Genomic DNA, 16,389 nt, shown 5'->3' on the forward strand with positions numbered 1-16,389 from the left:
TGCGGCCCTGCGTTGCGTAAAATGTAAGTAAATATGCCCCATAGTCTATATCAGGAACTTAAAATAATATATTATTACCATAACTAACTATAAGGTGACTAGGTCACTGTACACTTTTTTCCATATATATGTATATTCACTGGAAAAAACATAGGTTTCAGGGACATTATAGTTAGAAATTGTCATTTAAAAAACCTTTGAAATTCACTGAAAAAAACCAATAGGTTTCAGGGGCATTATAGTTAGAAATTAGCATTTAAAAGAAAAATAGAAATTCACTAAAAAAAACATAGGTTTCAGGGACTTTTGGCCATTATAGTTAGTTGAGGTAACTATAACTCACGCCCCCGCAATGCACTGCTGATGGCGTCACATATTACATCATTCATGACATGGTCAGTGACATCATTGATGACATCACTGATGAAATCTCAAATGACATCACTGATGACATCACTGATTACAATATACAGTGACCGTGTGTTTCTGTAAAGTTTAAATATGTTTTACATATATATATATATATTTATATATATATTACCTACTGGCGGTCGCCAGTAGGTAGTTATAGTTAGGATTGGCTACCATAGGAAATCCGCAACATTCTATTGGGAATAACTCTGGCGCCGCTTCAGGAATTTGTGTGTAATTTTCCAAACTTTTGGCCAGCTCCGCTCCGCTCCTTCCCTGGAAGTTTCGGGGGGATTCGTGCAGTGGGGTCTGAGAAAAAAGGGGGGTCCCAAAACGTGTTTTACCCATGTTAATTTCCATAGGACGGTCTGACAAGTCTACAGCCCGAACTGCTGAACGGAATTACGCCAAACTTGTCGAAATTGTAGGGACTGGTACGCAGATGTGACTTTGCTATATTTGCTGAAAATTGCTCCAGTGGTTTTTTGAAAATTAACTTCAAAAACACATATATATCTATAAGCGCTCTCCGAGCGCTCACAGGTGTGCGTACCGGGGAGCGCACCCGGCTCGCTACGCGAGTGCGCGAGCAGAAAGCTGATTGGCTGTCGGGTGTCTGTCAACATTCTAAACAGTCCGGAGAGTCCGCCATCTTGTGTCTCCATAGAATCGAAAAAGGTGAAAAAGAAAGGGGGATATAATTAAAAGGGGGCAGAGTAGGGACATCCTGACCCCCTAGGTTTTCTGAGGGGGGCCTAGAAGGACCCTGAAGGGCAAAAAACCTTTTTTTTTTTTATTTTCGCGGGGTAAGCGCTGGGTGCGTTCCCAGGTGCGCGCTCCGGTTCGCGCACCCTGAGCGCACCACAGGGAAAAACAGTGCAAAAAATTATAGTAAAAAAATAATTTAGAGTGCTTAGAGGTAGGGTAGCTCTGAAAAGAGCTCTTGTGTTATGTGGCTGTTTTTGTACCTACAAGTAGGTACCAATGCAGAGTCTTATATTCAAGAGGAAAACTCTATTCCCCTCCTCTGTAAAATGCACAACATCTCTCCTATAGATGTCTTGCAAGTTGTAACGCAAGTTGTTGTGGTAAATGGAACTCATACCATAGTCTCTGAGGAAAGCAGAAACAGATTTATTCACATGTTTCCTTGCTTTCTCAATCTGTGGACAAAATTGGTTGGACCAGTTCCATTTTTGCCTTTGGCATTATTAGAAAATACCAAGGCAGTTTTTGGAAAAAGTGACATCAATTGCCCAAAGATGTCCTTTAAAAGCATTTCCAGACCTACTCCAGTAAAAGTGCCCAGGTCATTGCCAACAGAGTGCACAATTATGAGGTCAGGGTGTGGTATATGCATAAAGGATTTCACCAATGGTATCAACTGGTGACTTTTAAATCCTCTCTGTCCAATCCATACAATGTCCACATTTGGTAAATCAAGGTTGTAAATACCTCTGTTAGCTGCGTATTTTTTACTCCAGTGGACAAAGCTATGACCCACAAACCAGACTTTTGGCATCTTGAAGGTAGATGTGCTTGTATTCAGATGAGTTGTGGAAATTAAATGGCAGTTTGAAAGTAGGAGTTATGTAAAAAAGTGGTTGAGATTCAGTGCACTTGAAAAACAAAAAATGATTGGTGCTTTCTTAACATTCTCCACTGAAAACTAGGGTGCATGCTTTTGTTTTTTGAAAGAAGTCATTTCAATGGTTAAGGAAAAGTCATTTCAAGAAACATTGCACATGATTAGCTGGTACATTGAGTGGTCAAACACCCTTGCTGCTTTTTTTTGCAACATAGTATGATGAACTTCTGAACTGTGTGCTGGGTGAGGAGGTAGTTACCATGGTAACAGGGGAATGAGCTCTGGGGGGGATGGGTGAATGTTATGTGACTTTCAAAGTGTTCAAAAGTACAACCAATTAAAATGTGCAGTTTCTTACTCCACTTCATTAACTCCTTCTCTTACTCCTTCTGTCCTCTTACTTCTACACTCCCCTTCCCTCATTCTCCCTCTGTTAGCCTCATTCTCTCCGTCCCCTTAGTCTCTCACTCCTTTTCTATCACGCTCACTCCCTATAACTCAGCCATACTTCTACACTCACCTTCTTTCAGACCTTTTCCTTTACTTTCCTTCCTCTGTCTTCCCATCCATCGCTCCTTCACTCTTTACCCTTCCCTTACTCCCTTTACTCCATTTCAGTAACTCCTTCTCTCAATCCCTCTGTCCTCTAACTTGCTCACTCCCCTTCTCTCACTCTCTCTCTGTTACCCCCATTCTCTCCGTCCTCTTAGTGTCTCACTCCTCTACTATCACACTCACTCCCTATAACTGAGCCATACTCCCACACTCACCTTCTTTCAGACCTTCTGCTTTATTTTCTTTCCTCTCTCTTTCTTTCATTCACTCCTTCATTGTTTTCCCTTCCCTTACTCTCCTTACTCCACTTCACTAACTCCTTCTCTTACTCCCTCTGTCCTCTTAGTTCTACACTCCCCTTTCCTTTTTCTCTCTCTGTTAGCCTCATTCTCTCTGACCCCTTCGTCTGTCACTCCTCTTCTATCACACTCACTCCCTATAACACAGCCACACTCCCTCACTTATGTTTCTTTCCTCTCTCACTCAGGGCATCACTTCTCAGTGCGCTCTCCTTGCGACATTCCTGATGCGTCATATTTAATGTATGACGCATCATGTCGCAAGGAGTTACAGATACGTCAGTATTTCTGACGTATCTGTAAGCGCAAAAGTGACGCATTGCTGGAGTGTGTCACAAAAGTGACGCAACTCCAGCAATGCATCCTTTCACATTGGGCAAGCCCTATGTGAAAGGGCCTGTGTCAGTCTTATGCCTGCTGTGAGGCAGGCGCAAGATTTTGTCGCAACGGCGTCCTAAAAGTGACGCAGTGAAATCTCATAGATTTCACTGCGTCACTTCTACGACCCTTCCTTGCGTCAATACGCCCCTTTGCATACATTATACCTGGCACAGGTATAATGTGGCGCAGGGGTTTACAAAGTGACGCATCTACCTAGATGCGTCACTTTGTAAATATGACTCAACAAGGTGCAATTTTTACACCACTGGTGCATCACAAAAAGTTACGCACCGGCGGCGTAAAAGTGACGCATGGCCTCATAAATGAGGCCCTCAGTCTTCTACTCTCACTTTTTCTTTCACTTTCTCTGTCTCTTCACTCCCTTACTCACCTTGTCTCACACTCACTTGTCTTTATCCAGTCTGTATCTCCACTCTTTCCTAAACATCACTGCTCTTTTCTTACCCTTCCACACCCCCGTTCCTTTACTACATTTTCTTCACTTATCCTCATTCCCCATGTTCACTCTCCTTCTCCTCACTCTCATTACCCACACTCACCTTCTTTCAGTCCCCCTACTTCACTTCCCTTCCCCTCTCGTCCCTTTCTTTCCTTTCTCACTCATTTTCCTCTTCTCTCTCACTGCACTCCACTTCAGTTACTCTTTTTCATTTTTTTAAGAATACAGCTCTTTTTTGAGAATTGGAGGTAGTTCTAAAAATAACTTTTTTTTCTTCTTTTTTTTGTTTTTTTCTCAACAAAAACAAAAACAGGGAATGGCAAACTGCTCAACAGAAGCAAAAAAAAAATCAAAATTAGGGCTGGGGACGGCAGCGGTGGTTCTCTATTGCTCGAGCAATGATCAAAATACTTTGTTCCCCATAAGAAAGTAGTGCATCACAATGTTTGCATTTGATTGAGGCCTCATTAAAAACAGGCTGAATATTTGGGATCAGCTGTTCTGGTCGCCCCCTCACCGATGTAGTTGCTCCTCCAGTTGAAGTAGAGGCACCATCCCTTGGAGCCTCTCGTGCCAGAGCCCTGACACTCTCCCGGGCATAGTTCTGGGGGTGCCTCCTCTGGACGTGCCGAATCATAGTAGAATTACCAAAACTATACTTCCTTCTGGGGTCTCCTCGGGAAAGTAGAGTATGGCAGATCTTACACTCCACCTTTGGAGCATTTACTTTTTTAAGTCCCTCAGGTATAGAAAATTTTTTCCAAATAAAATGTTCTTTCACCTTCGGCTGAGGAGGCTCTTCATCTATGAAACCATCTGACTCCTCACTGCTGCTGGATGCTCTGGCAGCCATTCTATCCACAGATTGTTAGCATAGAAAAAAAGAGGTCTTGCTCTCACCAAAGTGAAAGAAGAAGTGAAGGAAAAGGGTGGGGTTTTCATCCTTTGAAAAAAAAAACTGTTAGCAACCAATGAAAATTGTTATTTTAAGGTCACATGACTTGACGCGCTAACGCTACGCGCACCAGAGTGCTTCCGGGGGCGCTTACGCGGCACGAACGTAGGCGCTTCTGGGGGCATTTACGCGGCGCGCCTGAGTGATGTTTTGGTAGCTTTACGGAAATGTAAAATCATTTTCATTCGGAAAATCAAAAATTCTGCTTTTATAAGTATGGTACAGAATGTCTTGCATTATTATTTAGTTTTCATACTTTTTTTTACGAACGCAGAATTAGTGCTCTCGCTGCGCTCTCGGGAGAGCTTACCGGTGCGCGCACCCTGAGCGCTCCAAGTCAAAATGATACGGGTAAGCTTACCGGTGCGCGCACCCTGAGCGCACCAGGAAAAAATGATTAAAAAAAAATATATACATTGAACAAATATTTTTTAATTTTAAAATATATAATTAATAGTTGTAAAAAACAGCTAATAAAAAAAAAATCGTAGGTTACAGAGTCAATATACAAAGGAATTAGCTTTTAAAAAAACTATGAAATTCACTGAAAAAACCATAGGTATCACAAACATTATAGTTAGGAATTAGCATTTAAAAAACCTTTGAAATTCACTGAAAAAACCATAGGTTTCACACTCGTCATAGTTAGGAATTAGCATTTAAAAAACCTTTGAAATTCACTGAAAAAACCATAGGTTTCACACCAGTTATTGTTAGCTGAACATTTTACTCATACAAAACCATTGAAATTCCCACGTTATAGTTAGTTGGACTCACTATAACTCGCGCGCCCGCAATCCACTGCTGATGATGTCACATATTACATCATTCATAACATGGTGAGTGACATTGTAGTGTTTTATCTAGGAAACCTGAATCGATATTCCTATTTTATGCCCTTGTCCGGTTATAATCAATAATATCCATACAACGGCATAATAATCATATCCATAATTCAGTCGTAGCACATGCTGTCATATTAAGCAAGGCTACTTCTCCGGCCCCCTAGTAAGCACACCGAGTTCTCTAAAAAAAAACAAGCCTCCAGCAACCTGGGAAATCCCCCTTGCTTTTGTTTTGATTTTGTCCTAGAACTCCTGTAAAGCACTGTAAGAACGTCCAGTTCTTAGTGACATCTTTATTGACGTCTTATGTCCAACCTTACGTCAAACCCAGGCACCTTTCAGGTATAAATATACCAACGTTGCCTTAAGCAAACACACGGTGGTGATTCTGGAGCAGAGCAGCTATCTACTTCCGAGAGCCCAGCTGATGCGAGAGCCCACGGACGCTGCCCCTCCTCTTTGACGCGCTGAGAAAGACGCTGTCTTTTCTCCTGCCGAGAAATCCAGCTCCGGCGTTTCCAGCCTACCCTTGCGGGTTACTGGGATATCGAGTCCTGAGAGAGAGATACCAGACCTCCTGCTTTCTATTACCCAGGTACGGAGCTGACTAAACCTTTAAAGAGAATTCTTGAGTCAGATTCTTGGCAAAACAAACTTAACTTAAACTGCTACTTACTTACTCCTTCCCACGTATTAGGCTTAGGTCAGGTACACCAGGGTAGGCGTTTTTAGAAGCACCAGTTGAGTACGATTAGACAATGTATATATGTATGTATATATTTTATCTATTTTAAAGTATCATATGGCTAAGAAACCATATCAATGCTTTTACAGTATTATTTTATACTTCTCCTTTTACTGTACGCACTTTACTTTACCATGAGCATTACAATCGTGGCAATTCATTTCTCTTGTATGAGGAAGAAGACTGCTCAATAAATAACACCTTTTCTCTGCATTCTGGTGAAACTAAGTACGCACATTTGACTGAGTGAAATAGATGTCTATTGTTTTCACACGACTCTAGAGATACACTCTTATTCAGGGAGAGCAAAGTTGTCATGTTTTATGGTTGTCAGAAGCTAATCCCTTCTTGTCTATCCAGGGAGGTCAAACTCCTCCTTGTTTAATCGAGAAAGTTTCTAGTGACCTCTGAGCTAGCTGGCAAACCTTAAGTCTAATATAGTCAGTAGAGACCTAGATAACCTCAGTCCTACGTCTACACTGCTGAATATATTATTCCAATGCGCAGAGCCTATTGGGAATATAGGAACTACACTACATGGCGCCCAACGTTTGGTAAGGCGATAAATCTAACGCAAGACATTAGAGTAACTCAGTCGTGCTTTTTCACACAGACCCTTTTCCCGTAATTACTCCAAAAGACGTCTGGAGTGGGTAAAAGGTTAAAAATCCGCCAGAACTTAGTAGGAAGAGATTTCTATGTATAGTTTTTGGTTTATTCAACGTTGAAGGATACAGTGTTTCAAAAATATTGTGCACCTAATCTTTGTTTCCTTGAAACTTGATCTGCAACAAAAACCTTTCTGTCAGTAAAAATGCCAGAAAGTGACGAAGAAAGGGAGGCAGCAAGAATAGCAGTTCGACTCCTAGAGGATGACACAAGTCTCCTACAGAATGACCCGAATGCAATACTCATTCCGGTCAATATAAGAAAAACTATAACTCTTAAACCTATAGAAAATGGACTAACATCGAGAGGTGGTACAGTCATATTCGTAATTGAGGCACATGAATATCGGCAGACAGAGGTATTCTATTCATGGATAAACTTTCCAGCAGCAAACGCTGTCACACACGAATTCCACTATTACAAAATAGAGGAACCTCCGGAAGAGTACACTCCTTTCGAGGAGGTGGAAATCCCATTAAAATACCAAGAGCACCTGCTCTGGTTTAAAGGCGCCCTAAAACATAATGATCACATCACCAGGCTCGGTCCACTAGGTAGACCAGGAGCAACGAGGCCGGTTCTAGCCAGCTACACACCACATCCAGACATTGAAAAAATGTCAATACCAGAACTTTTAGCACAACTAAAACAACTGATTAAAATTCATAGACAATTAGTCCAATATGTAATGCGGACTTCAACAGTCCAACCAGCTATTAACATTCCACAGCTGACCCCTCATCAGGGGAATACAAATAAAATAACACCACAGAACATACAATCATGTCTGGGTAAAGTACCCATGAAACGGGAACAAATTCCATTCTGGTTAGCACAAAAAATCACTCAAATAGAGGCAGTATTTCCGGATACTACCCCTACTGAGAAACACAGAATTCTGACTATCTGCCTTCCAATGGGGATCGCACCACATGTGGAGGACTGTGACACTTGGGGCACAGTCTTTGCTTCCATTTACACAAAAACACATGGTGTTCCGTCCATGGCGGTAATACCCGATGTGCTAAGACAGATTCAAAATGAATACGGTCCAGAACCTGCTTTAACTCTGGGTATGAAATTACTAAAAGACTTCAAGCAGGTCTCGGCGATATTATTAGCCAACATAAAAGGGGAAGCAGCTTCTGTGGCGATCCGCCAGAAATTGAAAGAAACAGATATAGCAGAACAACCATTTGAACTTGCCAGAATCATAGAAAAAATCCTATGAAGAACTAGGAAGAGATAATTTGGGTGGGAAACCAGTAAAACCCCAACTAACTGAAAATCCTGAAAAAATATTTATTAAAAATAATCTTAACACTCCAAAAAAGAGCTGGGATGGAAATAAACAATCCACTCCCAAAGAAAAAAGATTCCAGTCCAGAGGAAGGTCTCCTCGGCGGAGAGAAGGATCTCCGGACCAAGGACACAAGTCTCCCCAGAGGGAGCCCTCTGAGAAAAGATACAACCTTAGAAATAGGGATAATCTAAAGAAACCTGAAAGATATCAAGATATTGATACACGTCCCTCTCGATCTTTTCAGACTTCCTCGCAGAAATCGGAAAGAAGAGGACGATCAGAACAAAGGGAAGAGCACGTCAAGTCCAAAGACAAAGAACCTGCTCATCAAAGTAAAAAATTACAATTTCCAAGAAAGAAGATAGCCAGCATTAAAATAGTTAGACATGCCGAGGATATTGAGGACACAGCTGAAAAACGGAGAGTGGGCCCAGACAGTGCTAGACAGCGCAGCAGAAGTGACCATAGCTCGTAAGATACTGATGAATCATCTGGAGACAGTGGACACGAATGAATACATTTAAGTGGAAACTGCAGATAGCAGAGTTAGCAAACCTCATAAAATATACGAGATAACACTACGTATAGAGGGAGATAAGACTAGAAAAGTAAGGGGTCTATTTTGGGATAACCTTTCAAAAGGCTATGACATCCTTTTAGCTGAAAAGGACTGGCCACCAAAGTTTGTCAGGGAGTGCCCTCATGGCGAAGAAATAATTATGCCTGCCTTCTCAAATCACATTCCAATTCATAAAAAATATACACTTGCAAAAAAGTGGGCAGTAGCTCAAGCTCCTGCATTATATAAAAATCATTTAGGATGGGATGAGGACTCTCCTCCTCACAAAATCCAATTAAAATGTCAACCAACTGCACAAAGGCAGTACCCAATTAAGCAAGAAGCTAAAAAACAGGTCAGGGAGATCTTAGATCAACTTGAATACCAGGGGGTGATTGAAACATGCACCTCACAAATGAAAAATCCTTTGTTTCATGTCACCAAGCCAGACGATTCATATCGTCTAGTTTTGGACTACAGACACCTTAACTCATGTTGCAAAACATTTGCAGTACAAAACTCACATAGTGCAGCACTAATGAATAACATTGTGCGCAAAAAATACAAAACAACATTAGACATCTCTAATGGATTCTTTTGTCAAAACATTGCACCTGAAAGCAGGTATTTGACCGCTTTCTCAATAATGGGCTCGCAGAAAAATTTCTGTCGACTCCCACAGGGGTTCAAGAACAGCCCAGGATTATTCTCAGCAAGAGTAACAGAGTTACTACAAATATATGATGATGAGGCATTATCTTATGTCGATGACATCTATCTAACAGATGATGACTTGGATACTCACTTGAAAAGAGTGAACACCATAATACTTGGGTTCGCACCAGAGGGTTACAAATTCAACTTTAAAAAGTCACGAATTGCCCATCTAACAGTCCTGTTTTTAGGATATGAATTATCAAGTGAAGGCAAAGGCCTAGCAGACCATTTCTTAGAGAAGGGTGCTGTACTCCAAGCACCAAAAACGCTGAGGAACTTACAATCAATACTAGGTTTCCTGAATTTCGGAAGAACTTACATTCTAAATTATGCGGAGAGGGTTAAACCTCTCTATGAATTAATAAAACCTGATTTTAAACCAATCAATTGGACTCAAAAACACACAGAAATTTTGAGATCATTGCAAACAGACATTTTAGCAAAAACAAAATTGCAAACTCGCGATAATACACGCAACCTTGTAATCCGAGTCATCCCAGGAAGATGCGGATTCACATACCTGACCTCTAATGAGGGAGAAAAGGTATCAATAGCATACAAATCACACTTGTACACACAAGCTGAAAAAACATTCAGTCTCGCGAAAAATGTTGTAAATGCGGTTCAAACAGCTGTAGCAAAAGAAAGAGCCCAGGCCCAAGGCAGACAGATTACTGTTTTAACAGCAGAATCAGCCTTCGAGGCATTAACAAGCCCACGTAATTTAATTATCTTGGCATTAGATCCAAAATGGATACAATGGGAGAATTCTCTTGCTACAGACAAAGTGAAATACTATTTTGACCCGGAAATGAAAAAATTGAAACATCTAACATATGAAAAAGAATATCCTCTGCCTAACGACATTCTGCTCATACAACAGTACGCCTGCGTAATATACACAAACAGTTATGCAGAACCCGCAGTTTGGGGAAAACAAGCCTATAACGCTACGTGCGAGGTTGTCAAATGCCGGTGGCGCGGAGGTAAATTGAGACCACTGGTAACAATGTCACAATCTGTAAAAGACAATTCAGGTCAACAAACTGAATTAATAGCTTTAAAAATGGCGCTCGACATTGCCGATCGCGAATTTCCGACACTAATAGTGTGCGATTTGCATTCCTGCGTCAAATCATACAATAATGACTTGCAGAAATGGGTTCAAAATGGTTACAAAGATGACACAGGTGCCACAATCAAGCAAAAATCGCTTTGGGAACAAGTAGTTCTTGTAAAGAAAGAACTACAAAAGACTCACGTGATACATACACTGAGTCATCAGCGTGATGGCGTTCACGCTGCAGGGAATTCATTGGCTGAGACAGCCACAGCGGAAGCAACTAATCCAGCTTCCTTAGCCACAAAGAAGCGTTCAGAAAAATACATAGACGGGGAAACCATGCTGGCGGTAAAAACGTCTTCAAAAGGCGACTGTGCAGCATTACCAGTGAACTATCCACTCAATTATACATACATAATCGATGCAAACTCCGTTCCTTTTGCTCGAATCCCTGGAGTGGGGGATAGAGTGATTCCAAACACGAACAGGAGTGTCTTGCTAATAGCAGACGCACACATGGGTGAAGGTCTAGGGCACCAAAGGATCAAGGAATCTCTGACAGAATTACAATCAGAATACTGGTGGCCGGGGATGAGCGTGCAACATTACAAATTTGTAATGAGCTGTCAAAACTGCAACAGAGATCGCAGTGGCGAACCGGCCGAAGTAGTGCCAGAACACCTAGTAGAAAGCATAAGGCGATCTATACGCATGATTAAACAGGAAACATGCGTCCCTATGTATATTATTTAAGACTAGATTCACTTAAAATGTAGACACCAGCGCTCGGCTGACGCCAGAACTGTTATAAAATGATTTGCGAGTCTATATCGGCACATACGCAATTGGCATGCTACATTCTGACCAGGGTCCTGCTTTTAGCTCTCGAGCTTATAAGGAGGCCATGACCAGCATGGGCATTGCATTGCAGTACTCTTGTCCCTTCCATCCTGAGGGAAACGGGACTGTGGAAAGAAAAAACCGAGACATAAAGCAATCTATAACGGCGAGGGTATTAGGTACGGGAGATGGGTGGGTCCAACATTTAACAAGTGTCCAACGTAGTCTTAACAATCTGCCAAGAAATTCTCTAAAAGGTTTCAGTCCGTATGAAGTATTGTTCGGTACTAGAATGCATATTCAGGACTTAGATAGTCAGACTTCAGTGGTAGAAGAAAAATGCTTTGATATCAAAGATCGTTTGGCTATTTTACAGGACTTAAATGAAACAAGAAAAGACCTGAGCAACATAAAGCTAAAACAACAGCCAACAGCCACTGAAGAGAAACCACCTGTCCCAGCAAGGCCTGTCTGGATTCCAAAGATTGGGGATCTGGTCAGAGAGAAGATCGCGGTGAAGAAGGAATTTGGGCCTTCTTACAGAAAAGCAGTACCTGTCTTAGCTGTCAACGGAACAAGATCAGTTGTACTACCGCCCCTTGCTGGTAAAAAGGAGAACCGAGTTGTATGCATCGACCTGGTAAAACCACAATCATGTGGCCAATAATAAGTAGTAGGCCCAGTGGACTCCCAAGAAATAGCAGCACACCAAAGTTTGCTACAATCCAAGAGATTCAAACTGAGAGACTAATCACATTTGATAAACCTGCAGTGATTAAAAAGGGACTATGCAATAATGCCATGGAACTTGTGCCTCTTGAAGCCCAAATTGAAACAGTTCATCAAGAAACACCTGTCTACACCGATGTAGCAACAGACTATGCTAATGAAACAAAGAAAATTCCAAAAGCAAATAAAAATCCGGAAGCGATTCCAACAATTGATAGAACTGCATCTGGCTACTTCATCAATTTCGATGACTTTTCTAAGGATCCGAGCGAACCTGAAGAACAGCCAACAACAAAATCTTTTAAAGAAAAAGTAACAGAACTCTTTCATCAACTCAAAGAAACCTATCTGATTTCTCCATGGATTGAATTTTGGATTGTGTTAGGTGTACTTTTCCTCCTGCTTTGGCTCATCATGGTTCTTTATTTGGGAAAATTCATTGAGGGAAAATATAGTACAATGGACACAGCAAGTCAGAACATCAACTTGGTCCTAAAGCCACACAAGTCATCTCACATCGAGAAAAGAGAACTATCATCTGTGAATGTCACAGCCAATCCAATACCCGGTGGGGTAGCTTGGGACAAAACAGATTACGATATTTATGGCCCAGTCGAGCTCTTAAAGTATCCACACCAGTTTAAGATTTCATTGAGTGACTTTGTAAAACCGAGCACATTCTCTGATGATTGGGACTTTGAAAGTAATTATGATATGATGTCAGATTTAGTAATGTCAGCAAAATGTACAGAACATGATTACTTGCAGGGTTCATCTAATTATGAAGAATTGTACTGCTACAGCCACTTTGCACATCACTATTTGCATAAATCTGCTCAACCTAGAAATGTTTTAAATTATAATCAATGGTAACATTGTGCAACTCCACCAAAAGGCAGTTCTAAAACATTTTATGAGAAATTCCGATACTTCTCAGGGTTTAATACAAGTGTAGCAGAAGCCTTTTATTTCAAAATGTTAAATAAGACAGGAATGAAAACAATGCTGACAAACACTAAATTAATCTATTCAGAAGCATTTTTTGAACAAATGACTACATTTGGTTTTGATTTCTGGAAAAACAATATTGAAACAAAAACCATCTGGGGTACCAAAGATTAGCAGGTCCAAGGTATAGAATCATTATTTAGAGCCTGCATGATCCCAGAACAAATTATATTCTTGAATGATACCATTCAACAGACAACCTGTCTTGGCCAAGCCAAAATTAAAGACTTGAACAAACCGTCTATTCCAAAGCCAACACCTGACAATAATAGCACTACAGATGTTGAGATAGACGTATCCCATATTTTTTACCAAAACAGAACACATCCTGATTGGAAGAAATGGTTGATCTGGCCCACAGACACAAATAACTGTCAAGATAGATTCCTGAACAAAATACAGGGGTTCAAATTGACCAGGCAAGACCCTAGATACTCCCAGAGACAACATCCAGGGATAGTTACAACATACAGTGTAGGAAAACTCTGCCTCGAATGGCTACACACATCCACACTGGCAGAAATTAAGCAACACTTGACTTTACTTAAAGACGGTGCTGACTTGCGTGATTTCATAATGGGACCACGCAAACAGCGTCAAAAACATTTCATAGCGGCCAGTATATACGCAGCTTACAACGAAGCTTGGAAAGTAATGCAAATTGAAACAGCAGAAAAAATACGGGAAATTGACCGTATTAATTTGGAAAAATCACTTTCTGTTGTAGACAATGGGTTAATGACTCTGTCTTCCAGAATATATTCACTGGACAGTATTGTATCATCTGCTATAGATATAATAGAGCAGGACTTGCTAATGTTACAACACGGTCAGTCCCAATTACGTTCTATTGTACAGCTTGGCTGGACGTTACAAAATCTGCGTTCAGGCTACGTGCCTTGGCGTTTAATCAACACAACGTCATTATTCTCTATCTTTAACCTTACTGATACACAAATCAGCTTGGCACAGAAAGGAGCAGAATATACAATTATGAGCATTGAAAAACTTGAGAGATTACCATTGACAATGTCAGAACGACCTGTCATTGAATGGATAATACACGGAATAATAACTATTCCGATAACAACTTTCAAATTTAAATTCTGTCAAGAATATATACCAGCAGGCCAGTATGAAAGGTTGGGTAAAGGGTACATTAAGTCATCATGGAAATTACCTTACACACACACATGTTATAGTGAAAAGGAACAGAATGTATTCCTTAGTGGTAATAATTGTAAAAGATCACTAAGTGGTATACGTCTGTGTCAAGGTATTAACCTGCTTGGGGCCTGTGAGGGGACTTCAAATAACCTTTCTTGTCACCAGCATGGCACACCTGCAACTCGAATAGAGCCATTCTTTAGACGGCTTTCTAACGGGAGCTATATTCTAATAGTGGACCACAGATGTTGTGCCATGGTGCCAGGAAAAGCTTATCTCGTTAGCGTTAGTTCCATGGTCACTTGCTGTATGCAAGTATTGTTTCCAAACAGCACACCAGACAGGGAGGCAAACATTTGGCCATTTTTGAATATCTCTTCTATTCGAATTGATACTTTAAGCAGAATAAAGTCTGTCCTTTTACAGACAACTGTGCCCTTGACGTCATCAAAAGAAACGTATGATCTGCAAGTCGCAAGGACAACGGCAGAGATACATAGCTTTTTATCAACAAATTGCCCCCTACATTTCGCAGAAATGTTAAGCCAAATCCTAAATATGTCTGATACGAGCAGTATTCCACATATATTTAAGACAATTTTTTCGGGACTGTTAACACCCTTCACAACAGTTCTGGGCATTTTTCCTAATTTTGTCCATTCTGTCTTTGGCGGCCTACCACTCCTGTTGGGACTCATAGCAGGCATTTTATTTTTGCTACTTCTGCTTCGCTATGGCAAGCCAAATCTCAGACAAGACTCCAGCAACAATGGAAGAAACGATCCTAGCTATACGCTATCGGGACCACATAACTAAAGTCCTTGGATTAGCCCGGCTAAGAGATCTGAATATGACCTGGTTTCTTTCATTCAGACCCATCTGGCAGAATTGTATCTTACCTGTGCTTCGATGTATGCTATGCGGAGAAGAATGCGTGTTGGACGTCTGTCTTACACTACAATCAGCAGTACCATTGGATACAGATACTTTGCTAAGTCCTGTAACGGCTCATGCATCGTGTTGTCCCCAGCGGTTACCAATCCTGATGATGGCATTCGTTGAGACTTCACCACTGCGATTAAAGGGTAGTGAAGTACGAATTGAGAGCAACATCACCCAGGTATGACCTTCTGTGAGCACTGCTGATCCTGTCATCGATGATAGCAATCATGCTCACGACTGCACAGTTGCGGCATTTTCCAACTTGGTCGAACTTTCACCTGAAGCGGTAAACTGCTTTTTTGAAAGTCTGTCGGAAATGATGTTTTCCCCAGAACAAAAAGAATAACTTTTAAGCAAACTAGTACACAGCGTTCCCTGAACTCTGAATTCGGCCTTCGGCTTTGATAAACAAAAGCTACTGAACATATTTGGAAATATATTTTTTCTCTCTCCCCTGAAAGCGAAATTATTATTTTTTTTCAGATTCCAAAATATTTACCTTTTTTCTGTCACATGTACTCTGCTTGAAGTAGAACTATTCTTAGGGAACAGAGCTTCTATTTTAGGAACTCTTAAAGACAATATATCACGTCAGCCTCTAGCACATTTACAGCAACTGTATTTATATGTGATGGAATGGTCTCGACCCTTTTTTCTGTATTAAGAGCCATTTCATGTGTACATTTCGCAAATCATTCATGCTGATATATATATGCATCCTTTTTAATGAATGATTACACTGCTTGAAAAGCGTACAGTACCTATAATCATTTTCATGTATTTCGCATACACCATTTCAAATGCAAAAATGTATTTTGGGGTGGGATGGTATACACATGCACCTTTTATGTTTACTATTGCTTAGTTTTAGTAATGATGGACATTAATTTGTGGCGTGGGTGTAGTGTTTTATCTAGGAAACCTGAATCGATATTCCTATTTTATGCCCTTGTCCGGTTATAATCAATAATATCCATACAACGGCATAATAATCATATCCATAATTCAGTCGTAGCACATGCTGTCACATTAAGCAAGGCTACTTCTCCGGCCCCCTAGTAAGCAAACCGAGTTCTCTAAACAAAACCAAGCCTCCAGCAACCTGGGAAATCCCCCTTGCTTTTGTTTTGATTTCATCCTAGAACTCCTGTAA

Source organism: Lissotriton helveticus, chromosome 2_1, assembly GCF_964261635.1.
Source record: "Lissotriton helveticus chromosome 2_1, aLisHel1.1, whole genome shotgun sequence".
Classification (NCBI taxonomy): Eukaryota; Metazoa; Chordata; class Amphibia; order Caudata; family Salamandridae; genus Lissotriton; species Lissotriton helveticus.